Source organism: Ranitomeya imitator, chromosome 6 (genome assembly GCF_032444005.1).
Source record: "Ranitomeya imitator isolate aRanImi1 chromosome 6, aRanImi1.pri, whole genome shotgun sequence".
Classification (NCBI taxonomy): Eukaryota; Metazoa; Chordata; class Amphibia; order Anura; family Dendrobatidae; genus Ranitomeya; species Ranitomeya imitator.
In genome coordinates this window covers 520017190-520032717 of record NC_091287.1, presented here as the reverse complement: position 1 = coordinate 520032717, position 15528 = coordinate 520017190, and the positions used below count along the sequence as shown (strand labels likewise).

The 15528-nt window shown below is 42.2% G+C and overlaps 1 long non-coding RNA gene across 1 annotated transcript in view; it reads right to left on the bottom strand.

Annotated features, from left to right (window-relative positions):
* LOC138641505 (uncharacterized) overlaps positions 1-15528 on the bottom strand; it is a 237644-nt gene that overhangs the window by 162448 nt on the left and 59668 nt on the right. The window contains exon 3 of the long non-coding RNA XR_011313887.1: positions 14721-14775. This is a non-coding gene — a long non-coding RNA (uncharacterized lncRNA). The remainder of the gene's footprint in view (positions 1-14720; positions 14776-15528) is intronic.

The following is a 15528-nucleotide window of genomic DNA, read 5'->3' as shown; positions in this document are numbered from 1 at the left end:
GTATGACGGTGGTGGCCTGAGGCTATTTTATAGGGACCCTAGTGTCGCCCCTCCTCCACGTTGCCACCTTGTCTGCTTAGGTTCTTAGGTCAGACAGCCACCTTGTCTGCTTAGGTTCTTAGGTCAGACAGCCACCTTGTCTGCTTAGGTTCTTAGGTCAGACAGCCAGCTTGGGATTGACTGCCCTGCTGGTCTCTGAAGTAAAGCATAGAGTCTATTACTCCCTCGGTGCTCCAGCTACCGGTCCGCGCTCCAGAAAGAGGCAGCCTCTCACAGGACAGAACTCCTTCTGGTTTTCTATACTCCTTTGCCGTGACTTCGTGTCTCACTCCCTACGAACACACTTCGCTTTGTGTCCTTTCTAGGGATACTGCCGCAATGTAATGCAGGCGCAGCTCCATGTCTTTCTATCTTGCTGAACCTCCAATGTCCTTTCTCTCTCCTCTGTCTGCGTGACAGGTGTCTCCTGGGCCGAGCCCAGGCAGCTCCTCCCTTCTCGCTTCCTCTCGCTCCCTCCTGCTTCCAGCTTCTCTCTCATCCTCCTGCTCCCAGCTTCTCTCTCATCCTCCTGCTCCCAGCTTCTCAACAACTTCCTATCCAACCCACCAGTTTTACCCTTCTGTGAGGAGTGGCCTAGTAGAGAGAACCCTTAGCTCCCCCTGGTGGACTGGAGTGTGAAGTATGCTGTGGGTCTTGTGATACCTGCCAGGGTGGACTCCTTCGGTGCCATCAGACGTAACATCGCTCCCCTGGTGGAAGAACGACATTACTGCAACGACCAGGACTCTGGGGCGCTGCATATGTAGAAACAGGAAGTCTCTTGTTCCTGCATGAATCATTCCCCTATTCAACTCCTGACCCAGCTGCTCCCTCCTCCCCAAGGCAGGGACTTTTGCAGTCACTCATGACTCATGCAGGGAAAAGTTCTTCTTAGGTCATGGTTCTACATGGACCTAAGAAGGAGTCAGCTCGTCAGTTTATAATCATGTGATGTCATGGACCTAATGGAAAAGAGAAAAATTATCTGGGTAGAAAGGCAAAATGAGCAATTGTACTCAGTGCCATATAATATGTTGACTGCAATTTGTTAAGAGCGTAAAAATTTTGATGGGAGAATGAGTGGTTCTTTAAGGGGTTAATGGTTTTCAATAATCGTTTGCGGCGGGTTCAGCTCGACTCCTCAGGAATTTTAACCTCACCTTGTGAACTTTGGTTTCGCTCACATGAAGGATACTATTAATGTAGAGAATATGGTGGCACCTTGTAATAACTACATCTGAGATCGATTCAGGTCACGCCGAAAGCAATTGGATTTTACATTCAAAAAAGTTTTGTAAGTTTTTAATTTGCTCCTTTCAGTACACATTTACATGATAAGGTGGAAATCTGTTCAATGTGATCTTCTTGTACAACTTTGATAAAAGTAAGAAAGAAAAAAAGACAAGAAAAGAGAAATCGCCTTCGAGTTAACACAAGGCATAATTTCAAAGCACTTTTGATACTGGAGAATGCTGACAGGCTGGCACATGTAACATATCAATATGCACATAAGCATTATGACAGCGGCCTGATAAAACGGTCTAGACATAAACTCGAGATTTTACAAACGTTTCAGATAAGTGCAAAGCGTATGTTCATTTACGATAGATTCGGATCTCGACCACCTGCATCCCTGCAGGAGTTGTGGCACAGGAAGCAGTCTTGATTTAAGAAAGCATCTGAATATGGAGGCTACAAATTAATAACAGATTTCCCATCCTCTAAAAGGGATTTTATCTGATCTAATATAATACTTCCAAGGGCATTTCTGTTGTTACTATCATAAAATATGACTGTAAACTTGGGCTCATAATAGCAAAGCTTTTAGTCCATTTGGTAAAATATTGTTGAGATTGGTAGCAAGGAACAATGGAAATAAGACAATGCAAGTATGCTGCATCCTTTATACATTTAAAGGATCTTTCCGCAAAGTAAAGATTAGCATTTTATTTAAAGAGAACCTGTCACTAGTATTTTACTGATTAAAGTACAGATAGGGCCATATTGGCGCTGTCATACTGATTAACCCCCTAACGACCAGGGGTATTTCCGTTTTTGCGTTTACATTTTTCGCTCCCCTTCTTCCCACGGCCAAAACTTTTTTATTTTGCTGTCATTATGGCCATGCGAGGGCTTGTTTTTTGCGAGACGAGTTGTACTTTTGAATGGCACCATTGGTTTTACCATATTGTGTACAGAAAAATGGCAAAAGAATTCCAAATGCGGTGAAATTGCAAAAAAAAAGTTCAATTCCACAATTGTTTTTTTAGTTTTTTTTTTACCATGTTCACTAAATGCTAAAACTGACCTGCCAATATGATTCTTCAGGTCATTTAAAGTTCACTGACACCAAACATGTATAAGTTATTTTTTATTTGGCCGGAGTCACACTACCGTATAATACGGACGAGTGCTAGCATATCACTCGGACCAGTATTCCTCTATGGGGCAGCTCCCATCATGGTTTTTTTCCTCTGCCGTTTTCAGTGTGCGTGACACTCGGCCGAGTCTCGGCTCACTCGCACCTATATAAGTCTATGGGTGCGAGTGACACAGCGCACATCACTCGGATATCATCGCTGACCCAGCAATGGAGGAGATGGAGAAATTAGTTTTTTTTAATCAATGAGGGCCTTTATACAGTTTGCAGGGTTATGAATGGGCCCTTATGCAGTGTGCAGGGCTATGTGGGGGCCATTCTGCAGTTTAGAGGACTATTATACAGAGTACAGGCTATTATACAATGTGGAGGGTTGTGTTGGGGCCACCATACTGTATTGGTGTCACTATGGGGGTATCATACATTGCGGGAGGAAAGGGGTATGTAAGGAGGTGAAACACCAGAAGAGTCTGGGGGCGGTCACCTTCTCGGCTCTGTGCCTGGAACCATTGAGCTGTGCTGCAGTTTCCCCAGGGGGCAGACTTAGAGACTGGGAGAGGAAGGAAGCAGGCAGAGAGCGGGAAAGGCACGCGCGCAAAGGACAGAGCAGCATGAGCAGCAGTCAGAGCAGGGTGCAGCTGCGCTCTGGGAGAGAGAGAGCTTCCAGTCTAAGGACAAATACAGGGAGATTGCTCAGAAAGACTGCATCTTGTGAGTACTTGAAAGCGGACTCTGCTGTGACTGGAGAGGGGCACTTTGAAACCCGTGTAGAGACATTGGCCCGTGCAGAGACTTCTACCCCCTGGTCTCCGCGGTATCAGTACAGAGACTGTGATTCCTGGTACAGAGACTTAACAGTGCTGAGCCCCTGATTCCTGGTACAGAGACTTAACAGTGCAGAGCCCCTGATTCCTTCAAGCAAGTCCTCATCAGACTGATAAGTGTTATGAATAGGTAATTCAGAACCACAATGGACCTTGAAGTTCAGAGCACACAAAGTGACCTGACAATAACCAAAAGACATAGGACGAGCTCTGAGACGTGGGAACTCTGCTGACCGCAATTCCTAATCCTATCCAACCACACTAGAGGCAGCCGTGGATTGCGCCTAACACTCCCTATGCAACTCGGCACAGCCTGAGAAACTAGCTAGGCCTAAGAAGGAAAAATAAGCCTACCTTGCCTCAGAGAAATACCCCAAAGGAAAAGGCAGCCCCCCACATATAATGACTGTGAGTTGAGATGAAAATACAAACGCAGAGATGAAATAGATTTAGCAAAGTGAGGCCCAACTTACTGAACAGACCGAGGATAGAAAAGATTGCTTTGCGGTCAACACAAAACCCTACAAACAACCACGCAGAGGGGCAAAAAGACCCTCCACACCGACTAACGGTACGGAGGTGCTCCCTCTGCGTCCCAGAGCTTCCAGCAAGCAAGAAAAACCAATTAAGCAAGCTGGACAGAAAAAATAGCAAACAAAAATAACACAAGCAAAACTTAGCCTATGCAGGAAGACAGGCCACAGGAACGATCCAGGAGGAAGCAAGACCAATACTAGAACATTGACTGGAGGCCAGGAGCAAAGCACTAGGTGGAGTTAAATAGAGCAGCACCTAACGACTTCACCACATCACCTGAGGAAGGAAACTCAGAAGCCGCAGTACCACTTGTGACCACAGGAGGGAGCTCTGCCACAGAATTCACAACAGTACCCCCCCCTTGAGAAGGGGTCACCGAACCCTCACCAGAGCCCCCAGGCCGACCAGGATGAGCCATATGAAAGGCACGAACAAGATCCGCAGCATGAACATCAGAGGCAAAGACCCAGGAATTATCTTCCTGACCATAACCCTTCCACTTAACCAGATACTGGAGTTTCCGTCTCGAAACATGAGAATCCAAAATCTTCTCTACAATATACTCCAACTCCCCCTCCACCAAAACCGGGGCAGGAGGATCAACAGATGGAACCATAGGTGCCACGTATCTTCGCAACAATGACCTATGGAATACGTTATGGATGGAAAAAGAATCTGGAAGGGTCGAACGAAAAGACACAGGATTAAGAACCTCAGAAATCCTATACGGACCAATGAAACGAGGCTTAAACTTAGGAGAGGAAACCTTCATAGGAATATGACGAGATGACAACCAAACCAAATCCCCAACACGAAGTCGGGGACCCACACAGCGTCTGCGATTAGCGAAACGTTGAGCCTTCTCCTGGGACAAGGTCAAATTGTCCACTACATGAGTCCAAATCTGCTGTAACCTGTCCACCACAGTATCCACACCAGGACAGTCCGAAGACTCAACCTGCCCTGAAGAGAAACGAGGATGGAACCCAGAATTGCAGAAAAACGGCGAAACCAAGGTAGCCGAGCTGGCCCGATTATTAAGGGCGAACTCCGCCAAAGGCAAGAAGGACACCCAATCATCCTGATCAGCAGAAACAAAGCATCTCAGATATGTTTCCAAGGTCTGATTGGTTCGTTCGGTCTGGCCATTTGTCTGAGGATGGAAAGCCGAGGAAAAAGACAAATCAATGCCCATCCTAGCACAAAAGGCTCGCCAAAACCTCGAAACAAACTGGGAACCTCTGTCAGAAACGATGTTCTCTGGAATGCCATGTAAACGAACCACATGCTGGAAGAACAATGGCACCAAATCAGAGGAGGAAGGTAATTTAGACAAGGGTACCAAATGGACCATCTTAGAGAAGCGATCACAAACCACCCAAATGACTGACATTTTTTGAGAAACGGGGAGATCCGAAATAAAATCCATAGAGATATGTGTCCAAGGCCTCTTCGGGACCGGAAAGGGCAAAAGCAACCCACTGGCACGAGAACAGCAGGGCTTAGCCCGAGCACAAATCCCACAGGACTGCACAAAAGAACGCACATCCCGCGACAGAGATGGCCACCAAAAGGATCTAGCCACTAACTCTCTGGTACCAAAGATTCCAGGATGACCAGCCAACACCGAACAATGAACCTCAGAGATAACTTTATTCGTCCACCTATCAGGGACGAACAGTTTCTCCACAGGGCAACGATCAGGTTTATTAGCCTGAAATTTTTGCAGCACCCGCCGCAAATCAGGGGAGATGGCAGACAAAATTACTCCCTCTTTGAGAATACCTGCCGGCTCAGACAAACCCGGAGAGTCGGGCAGAAAACTCCTAGACAGGGCATCCGCCTTCACATTTTTAGAGCCCGGAAGGTACGAAACCACAAAGTCAAAACGGGAGAAAAACAGCGACCAACGAGCCTGTCTAGGATTCAACCGTTTGGCAGACTCGAGATAAGTTAAATTCTTGTGATCAGTCAAGACCACCACGCGATGCTTAGCTCCTTCAAGCCAATGACGCCACTCCTCGAATGCCCACTTCATGGCCAGCAACTCTCGATTGCCAACATCATAATTTCGCTCAGCAGGCGAAAACTTCCTGGAAAAGAAGGCGCATGGTTTCATCACCGAGCAATCAGAACCTCTTTGCGACAAAACAGCCCCCGCTCCAATTTCAGAAGCATCAACCTCGACCTGGAACGGAAGCAAAACATCTGGTTGACACAGCACAGGGGCAGAAGAAAAACGACGCTTTAACTCTTGAAAAGCTTCCACAGCAGCAGAAGACCAATTGACCACATCAGCACCCTTCTTGGTCAAATCGGTCAATGGTTTAGCAATACTAGAAAAATTACAGATGAAACGACGATAAAAATTAGCAAAGCCCAGGAACTTTTGCAGACTCTTCAGAGATGTCGGCTGAGTCCAATCATAGATGGCCTGGACCTTAACAGGGTCCATCTCGATAGTAGAAGGGGAAAAAATGAACCCCAAAAATGAAACCTTCTGAACACCAAAGAGACACTTTGATCCCTTCACAAACAAAGAATTAGCACGCAGGACCTGGAACACCATTCTGACCTGCTTCACATGAGACTCCCAATCATCCGAGAAGACCAAAATATCATCCAAGTATACAATCAGGAATTTATCCAGGTACTCTCGGAAGATGTCATGCATAAAGGACTGAAACACCGATGGAGCATTGGCAAGTCCGAATGGCATAACTAGGTACTCAAAATGGCCCTCAGACGTATTAAATGCAGTTTTCCATTCATCGCCCCGCTTAATACGCACAAGATTATACGCACCACGAAGATCTATCTTGGTGAACCAACTAGCCCCCTTGATCCGAGCAAACAAATAAGATAATAGCGGCAAGGGGTACTGAAATTTGACCGTGATTTTATTGAGAAGGCGGTAATCTATACAAGGTCTCAGCGAACCATCCTTCTTGGCCACAAAAGAGAACCCTGCTCCCAATGGCGACGATGACGGGCGAATATGACCCTTCTCCAAGGACTCCTTCACGTAACTCCGCATAGCGGCGTGCTCAGGCACAGATAAATTAAACAGTCGACCTTTAGGAAACTTACTGCCAGGAATCAAATCGATAGCACAATCACAATCCCTATGCGGAGGTAGGGCATTGGACTTGGGCTCATCAAATACATCCCGGTAATCAGACAAGAACTCTGGGACCTCAGAAGGGGTGGATGACGAAATAGACAGAAATGGGACATCACCATGTACCCCCTGACAACCCCAGCTGGACACAGACATTGATTTCCAATCTAATACTGGGTTATGGACTTGTAGCCATGGCAACCCCAACACGACCACATCATGCAGATTATGCAACACCAGAAAGCAAATATCCTCCTGATGTGCAGGAGCCATGCACATGGTCAGCTGGGTCCAGTACTGAGGCTTATTCTTGGCCAAAGGCATAGCATCGATTCCTCTCAATGGAATAGGACACTGCAAGGGCTCCAAGAAAAACCCACAACGCCTAGCATACTCCAAGTCCATCAAATTCAGGGCAGCGCCTGAATCCACAAGTGCCATGACAGAATAAGATAACAAAGAGCAGATCAAAGTAACGGACAAAAGAAATTTTGACTGTACCGTACCAATGGTGGCAGACCTAGCGAACCGCTTAGTGCGCTTAGGACAATCGGAGATAGCATGAGTGGAATCACCACAGTAGAAACACAGCCCATTCTGACGTCTGTGTTCTTGCCGTTCAACTCTGGTCAAAGTCCTATCGCACTGCATAGGCTCAGGTTTATGCTCGGATAATACTGCCAAATGGTGCACAGATTTACGCTTACGCAAGCGTCGACCGATCTGAATGGCCAAAGACATAGACTCATTCAGACCAGCAGGCATAGGAAATCCCACCATGACATCCTTAAGGGCTTCAGAGAGACCCTTTCTGAAAATAGCTGCCAGCGCACCTTCATTCCATTGAGTGAGCACGGACCACTTTCTAAACTTCTGACAATAAATCTCTATCTCATCCTGACCCTGACACAGAGCCAGCAAATTTTTCTCTGCCTGATCCACCGAATTAGGTTCATCGTACAGCAATCCGAGCGCCAGGAAAAACGCATCAATATTACATAATGCAGGATCTCCTGGCGCAAGGGAAAATGCCCAGTCTTGATGGTCGCCACGTAATAAAGAAATAATAATCCTAACTTGTTGAACTGGGTCACCAGAGGAGCGAGGTTTCAAAGCCAGAAACAGTTTGCAATTATTTTTGAAATTCAGAAACTTAGTTCTATCTCCAGAAAACAAATCAGGAATAGGAATTCTAGGTTCTAACATAGATTTCTGAACCATAATGTCTTGAATTTTTTGTACTCTTGCAGTGAGATTATCCACACAAGAAGACAGACCTTTAATGTCCATCACTACACCTGTGTCCTGAACCACCCAAATGTCTAGGGGAAAAAAAGGCAAAACACATTGCAAAGAAAAAAAAATGGTCTCAAAACTTCTTTTTTCCCTCTATTGAGAAGCATTAGTACTTTGGGCCTCCAGTACTGTTATGAATAGGTAATTCAGAACCACAATGGACCTTGAAGTTCAGAGCACACAAAGTGACCTGACAATAACCAAAAGACATAGAACGAGCTCTGAGACGTGGGAACTCTGCTGACCGCAATTCCTAATCCTATCCAACCACACTAGAGGCAGCCGTGGATTGCGCCTAACGCTCCCTATGCAACTCGGCACAGCCTGAGAAACTAGCTAGGCCTAAGAAGGAAAAATAAGCCTACCTTGCCTCAGAGAAATACCCCAAAGGAAAAGGCAGCCCCCCACATATAATGACTGTGAGTTGAGATGAAAATACAAACGCAGAGATGAAATAGATTTAGCAAAGTGAGGCCCAACTTACTGAACAGACCGAGGATAGAAAAGATTGCTTTGCGGTCAACACAAAACCCTACAAACAACCACGCAGAGGGGCAAAAAGACCCTCCGCACCGACTAACGGTACGGAGGTGCTCCTTCTGCGTCCCAGAGCTTCCAGCAAGCAAGAAAAACCAATTAAGCAAGCTGGACAGAAAAAATAGCAAACAAAAATAACACAAGCAAAACTTAGCCTATGCAGGAAGACAGGCCACAGGAACGATCCAGGAGGAAGCAAGACCAATACTAGAACATTGACTGGAGGCCAGGAGCAAAGCACTAGGTGGAGTTAAATAGAGCAGCACCTAACGACTTCACCACATCACCTGAGGAAGGAAACTCAGAAGCCGCAGTACTACTTGTGACCACAGGAGGGAGCTCTGCCACAGAATTCACAACAGATAAGTGTTCTTTTCTCAAGAAATCTTGCTTACTCCTGTTACATCGTTTGACTCCCATATTTTTGCACTGTTTTATTGCTAGTTATTTCCCACTGCTTCCTCCCTGCGAGGAGAACCTGATTCCTGTTAATAAACCCCTCAACTGTTAGTCTGTCTGTTCCGTGGTGACATACTCAGTACCTGCATACTGTTACAGGTACATTAAAGTAATCATACTGGGCGACTGGGGGGTTCTGTGTAGGAAAATATGCGGCACTCACCCAGAAGAAGCTATATTCACGTGCTCTTTATTGGAACAAAAATTGTGTGCATACATCCATTTAGGACATCAGGTGGGACGGAGGGTGCGGTGATGGAGGCTGGACGACGGCCGTTTCGCAACTGAATGTGCTTCAACGGGTCCACATACCAGGTTACCGACGTCATATCCTTTTATAGGTTTTCTGACATATATAGTAACATAAATTCACAGTGCCATTGTGAAATATAAATATAACAGTGAACGTGCAACAAGATAACCTTAGTAACCATTTTACAGATTGCAACAAGATGTTATGACAATATATTCAATTAGCATTTTGTTAGATGATTTCTGATATACCCTATAAGAACACTGACATGTCTAATTTGTCATTTAGTCCGATTAAACCCTGTGCATTAGAATTTAAAATCCATTTTGCTTCTTTTTGTAAGAGTAATCTATTATGATCCCCTCCTGAAGCTGGGTATTTAACTATTTCTAAACCAGCAAATTTTAATAAATTTGGATTTGCATTATGAACATCTCTCAAACAACCTTTACCCGTTGAAATAGAGTTGTAATGTTCTTTAAACCTAACTATTAACGGTCTTATAGTTTTTCCGATATAGAAATATCGGCACGGGCATAGCAAGATATACACCACAAACTTGCTTTTACAAGAAATAAAATCTTTGACATTATGAATAATTTGACCTATATGAATAGGGTTCTCAGTCATGTGCAGATGACAAAACCGGCAATTGCCGCATCTATAATTTCCTATGGGGGTATTTTTATTTAGCCAGCAATTTCTCGATGTTAGGATTTTATTATGGACAATCAAATCTGATAAATTATGAGTTCTCCTATAGGCAAATTTAGGAGGATTAAGATGTAACGAAGCTAAATCCTTATCGGATTGAAGCACATGCCAATTTTTACGAATAGAGGTATGTATAATATTATCCATATTACTATGCTTGAAACAAAAACTGAAATTATCTATATCTTGATTAGATGACTTAATATGTCTTTTTCTTCTCAAATAATCGTTCTGAGAGCATTTATTAATGCGATTTTCAGCTTCTCTTAGGATATTATATGGATAACCTCTTTTTGTAAATCGTGTCTTGAGTTCATTAATTTGTTCATTAAATATGATGTTGTTATTATTTATTTTTCGTAGTCTCACCATTTGGCTAAATGGTAATCCTCTTTTTGTGTGACTTGGATGACAGCTATCGAAATGTAGTAAATTATTAGTCGCGGTTTCTTTTCTAAATGTCCTAGTTATTATTTCACCTTCAATGATTTCTATTTTTACATCCAGATAATCGAGACTATTAACTCCAAAAATAGATGTAAATTTCATATTCTCTGTATTTGAAATATTTAAATATTCTACGAAGGAGTTAAATTCATCTTCATTTCCATCCCAAATCAACATCATATCATCCACAAATCTCGTGAAGAAACGAATATGTTTCAAGAACGGATTATTAGTGCTATTAATATATGTATCTTCAAATATAGCTAAAAATAAATTTGCATACGTGCAAGAGGTGGGCGTACCCATAGCAGTACCGATCAATTGATTATACCACTTATCCATAAATTTAAAGGAATTATTAGAGAGGATAAAATCCAGACTTTCAATAATAAAAGAGATAATGTCTGTGTCCACATCTCTATTTGAAAGAATTTTCCTGATCGCTTGTATACCCTTTTCTTTCGGAATTCGGGTGTACAAGTTTACCACATCAATTGATGTTAAAGAAAAAGTGGGTTGCCAATCTATTTCTTTAAGAGCCAGTATTAAATCACCCGAGTCCTTAATGTATGAAGGAATGGAATATAACAAAGGTTTACCAGAACCATTATCTCAATATATAGACTGGTTACTAAAACCTTTGTTATATTCCATTCCTTCATACATTAAGGACTCGGGTGATTTAATACTGGCTCTTAAAGAAATAGATTGGCAACCCACTTTTTCTTTAACATCAATTGATGTGGTAAACTTGTACACCCGAATTCCGAAAGAAAAGGGTATACAAGCGATCAGGAAAATTCTTTCAAATAGAGATGTGGACACAGACATTATCTCTTTTATTATTGAAAGTCTGGATTTTATCCTCTCTAATAATTCCTTTAAATTTATGGATAAGTGGTATAATCAATTGATCGGTACTGCTATGGGTACGCCCACCTCTTGCACGTATGCAAATTTATTTTTAGCTATATTTGAAGATACATATATTAATAGCACTAATAATCCGTTCTTGAAACATATTCGTTTCTTCACGAGATTTGTGGATGATATGATGTTGATTTGGGATGGAAATGAAGATGAATTTAACTCCTTCGTAGAATATTTAAATATTTCAAATACAGAGAATATGAAATTTACATCTATTTTTGGAGTTAATAGTCTCGATTATCTGGATGTAAAAATAGAAATCATTGAAGGTGAAATAATAACTAGGACATTTAGAAAAGAAACCGCGACTAATAATTTACTACATTTCGATAGCTGTCATCCAAGTCACACAAAAAGAGGATTACCATTTAGCCAAATGGTGAGACTACGAAAAATAAATAATAACAACATCATATTTAATGAACAAATTAATGAACTCAAGACACGATTTACAAAAAGAGGTTATCCATATAATATCCTAAGAGAAGCTGAAAATCGCATTAATAAATGCTCTCAGAACGATTATTTGAGAAGAAAAAGACATATTAAGTCATCTAATCAAGATATAGATAATTTCAGTTTTTGTTTCAAGCATAGTAATATGGATAATATTATACATACCTCTATTCGTAAAAATTGGCATGTGCTTCAATCCGATAAGGATTTAGCTTCGTTACATCTTAATCCTCCTAAATTTGCCTATAGGAGAACTCATAATTTATCAGATTTGATTGTCCATAATAAAATCCTAACATCGAGAAATTGCTGGCTAAATAAAAATACCCCCATAGGAAATTATAGATGCGGCAATTGCCGGTTTTGTCATCTGCACATGACTGAGAACCCTATTCATATAGGTCAAATTATTCATAATGTCAAAGATTTTATTTCTTGTAAAAGCAAGTTTGTGGTGTATATCTTGCTATGCCCGTGCCGATATTTCTATATCGGAAAAACTATAAGACCGTTAATAGTTAGGTTTAAAGAACATTACAACTCTATTTCAACGGGTAAAGGTTGTTTGAGACTAATTCACCATATGAGAGATGTTCATAATGCAAATCCAAATTTATTAAAATTTGCTGGTTTAGAAATAGTTAAATACCCAGCTTCAGGAGGGGATCATAATAGATTACTCTTACAAAAAGAAGCAAAATGGATTTTAAATTCTAATGCACAGGGTTTAATCGGACTAAATGACAAATTAGACATGTCAGTGTTCTTATAGGGTATATCAGAAATCATCTAACAAAATGCTAATTGAATATATTGTCATAACATCTTGTTGCAATCTGTAAAATGGTTACTAAGGTTATCTTGTTGCACGTTCACTGTTATATTTATATTTCACAATGGCACTGTGAATTTATGTTACTATATATGTCAGAAAACCTATAAAAGGATATGACGTCGGTAACCTGGTATGTGGACCCGTTGAAGCACATTCAGTTGCGAAACGGCCGTCGTCCAGCCTCCATCACCGCACCCTCCGTCCCACCTGATGTCCTAAATGGATGTATGCACACAATTTTTGTTCCAATAAAGAGCACGTGAATATAGCTTCTTCTGGGTGAGTGCCGCATATTTTTCTGCTTTCTTGGACTATATATATCTTATTGCTTTATATGCAGAGCACCTTTATACCCATAGCTCACGTGACACCTAGTTGTCAGTAGTTGTGAAGTCCATAGGCTGTGTAATGCGTTACTCTTGTGCCATCCAAGTGCAGTTCTTCTTTGTTCCAGTTCTGTGTAGGAACCATCTGCTGTGGAATTATACTGTGTTTGGTAGCACTTTTGTTGGCATCATACTTTATGGGCACCATAAAAAGGGGTATCTTAATGTGTTGGAACACTAAGGGGCTTCAATAAGGCTACTTTCACACTTGCGTCTGTACGGGGCCGTCGCTAAACGTCGGCGTGACGTACCGATGGACGTTGTGAAAGTTTGGCACAACGTGGGCAGCGGATGCAGTTTTTCAACACATCCGCTGCCCATTCCAAAGTCCCAGGGAGGAGCGGGTAGAGTTCCGGCCGCGCATGTGCGGTAGGAAATGGTGGACCCGACATACGAAAAAATGTTCCCTTAAACGTTTTTTCGTGACGACGGGCTGCCAAAACACGACGCATCCAGTGCACGACGGACGCGACGTATGGTCATACGTCACGATCCGTCGGCAATACAAGTCTATGGGAAAAAAACAACTTCCTGCGGGCACATTTGCAGGATGCATTTTTCCCAAAACGACGCATTGCGACGGACGCCAAATGATGCAAGTGTGAAAGAGGCCTAAGAGAAAAATTAATTTTTAAGGGCTGAAAAATTGTGAGATATACTCTTCAGTTACCCAGTTGAGTATTATTTATTTGCTCTTTTTTTTTGGTAGGGGAATTGAAAGCCAATTAGGACTTCTGCTATGTTGCCCAACAATTTCTGTGTACGCCTCTGCATTCAAACCTGGGTTTACTTTGAAGTTTAGCGTGGCACCCTGGTACCCTGGTGGGCCAGTCAGAGTGTGCTAACATGATACACAGTAAACCCTTGTGTCTTCTAACTATGCACAACATTCACTCCATTATTATAAGACAGGAAATAATGATCTTGGCTAAGTGCAGTGTTTAAGTCTATTTTCCAAGGTCTAATATAAACTGGCAGCTCATGAATATGATGTAAAATGATTCACATTTCCATTCACGCAATGTTATTTTTGCTCCTGCCTCTGTGATTCGCATTATGGTGTTTATAGTCTTGTTTTTGATTTTTTGCTTTTTCTTTTTAGGTTTTTTTTTTTATCTTTGGTATTAATTACTTTTCCTCTAATACCAGGAATTGGACTTTAGTTAAAATATCATCATTTTCCTAAGCTGTGATGTCTGATTTCTGCTTTTATGAAGAGACAGAGGCAACCACAGATTTGGGGTATCAAGCACTGACCTCTGAACGAAAACCGGCTAATTTTATATCAACACAAATCTATTTTATGCCGTGTGAAGTACAAACTGTACAGTGTTTTCCGAGATGGTGAAGGCAGAAAATGAGTGATGGTTGGAATTCCTGTGGTCTACGCCTGCTCCTCCATGTCATCGCCAGCGTGACTTTGGAAAGGTTTACATAAAGAACAATTGACTTATTTTCTTACAAGTAACCTTTGATATAGAACCGGCATTGAGGAAAGAAACTCACCCAAACACATGGTCATTACCACAAAAGATGAATGTGATCTTCCAGCCATGCGAGCCTGAAAAAGAGAGAATAAAATGATTTATTCTGCAAGAAACCAACAAACCATGATGATGCTCAATGGACGATCATTTAAACAAAACTTGTAAACATGGTGGAACCTGAATGTATGCACTGAACACTAAGATGTCTTTTAGGGAGAAGCACAAACTGTACATCAAGTGCAGGCACAGAGGCGTCATTTGGAACTACGGTCTCTACATTGTTCATAGGGGCAGAGAGATCCCTTGAGCCCCAAAGGTACCAGACCCCAGAGGGAATGGCTCACCTCTTTACCCCATTTAACTCAACAGACAATTATTTGTTATTATTTGTTATTTCAAGATTTGGCAAATATCATTGGAAAATCATTGTGGTATATGTCAGCTATAGACCACCAGATACCAAAAAAATGAACTTTTTTGAGATGGCCAACTACTCTTTCTGATAGGGCTTGTGCACATGACTGATTTTTTCAGACAAGTATTATCTGCGGCTTTCACAGATATCTCTCCTACCTATGATGTTCTACTTGACTGTGACCATGTCCGAATTTTTTCCTCGGACCTAGTGGTCCGAGGAAAAATTGGTGGCATGCCCAATTTTGATCCAAGTGTTGGATCAAAATCGTCAATACAAGTCTATGAGTCATGAAAAAAAATCAGGCCGCAATCGGGTGTCATCCAAGTGTGGTCCGATTTTCATGGACTGAAAGAATGGAGAAGATGGAGAAACTTTTTTTCCGCTCTTCACATTCGAGAATAACTTACGT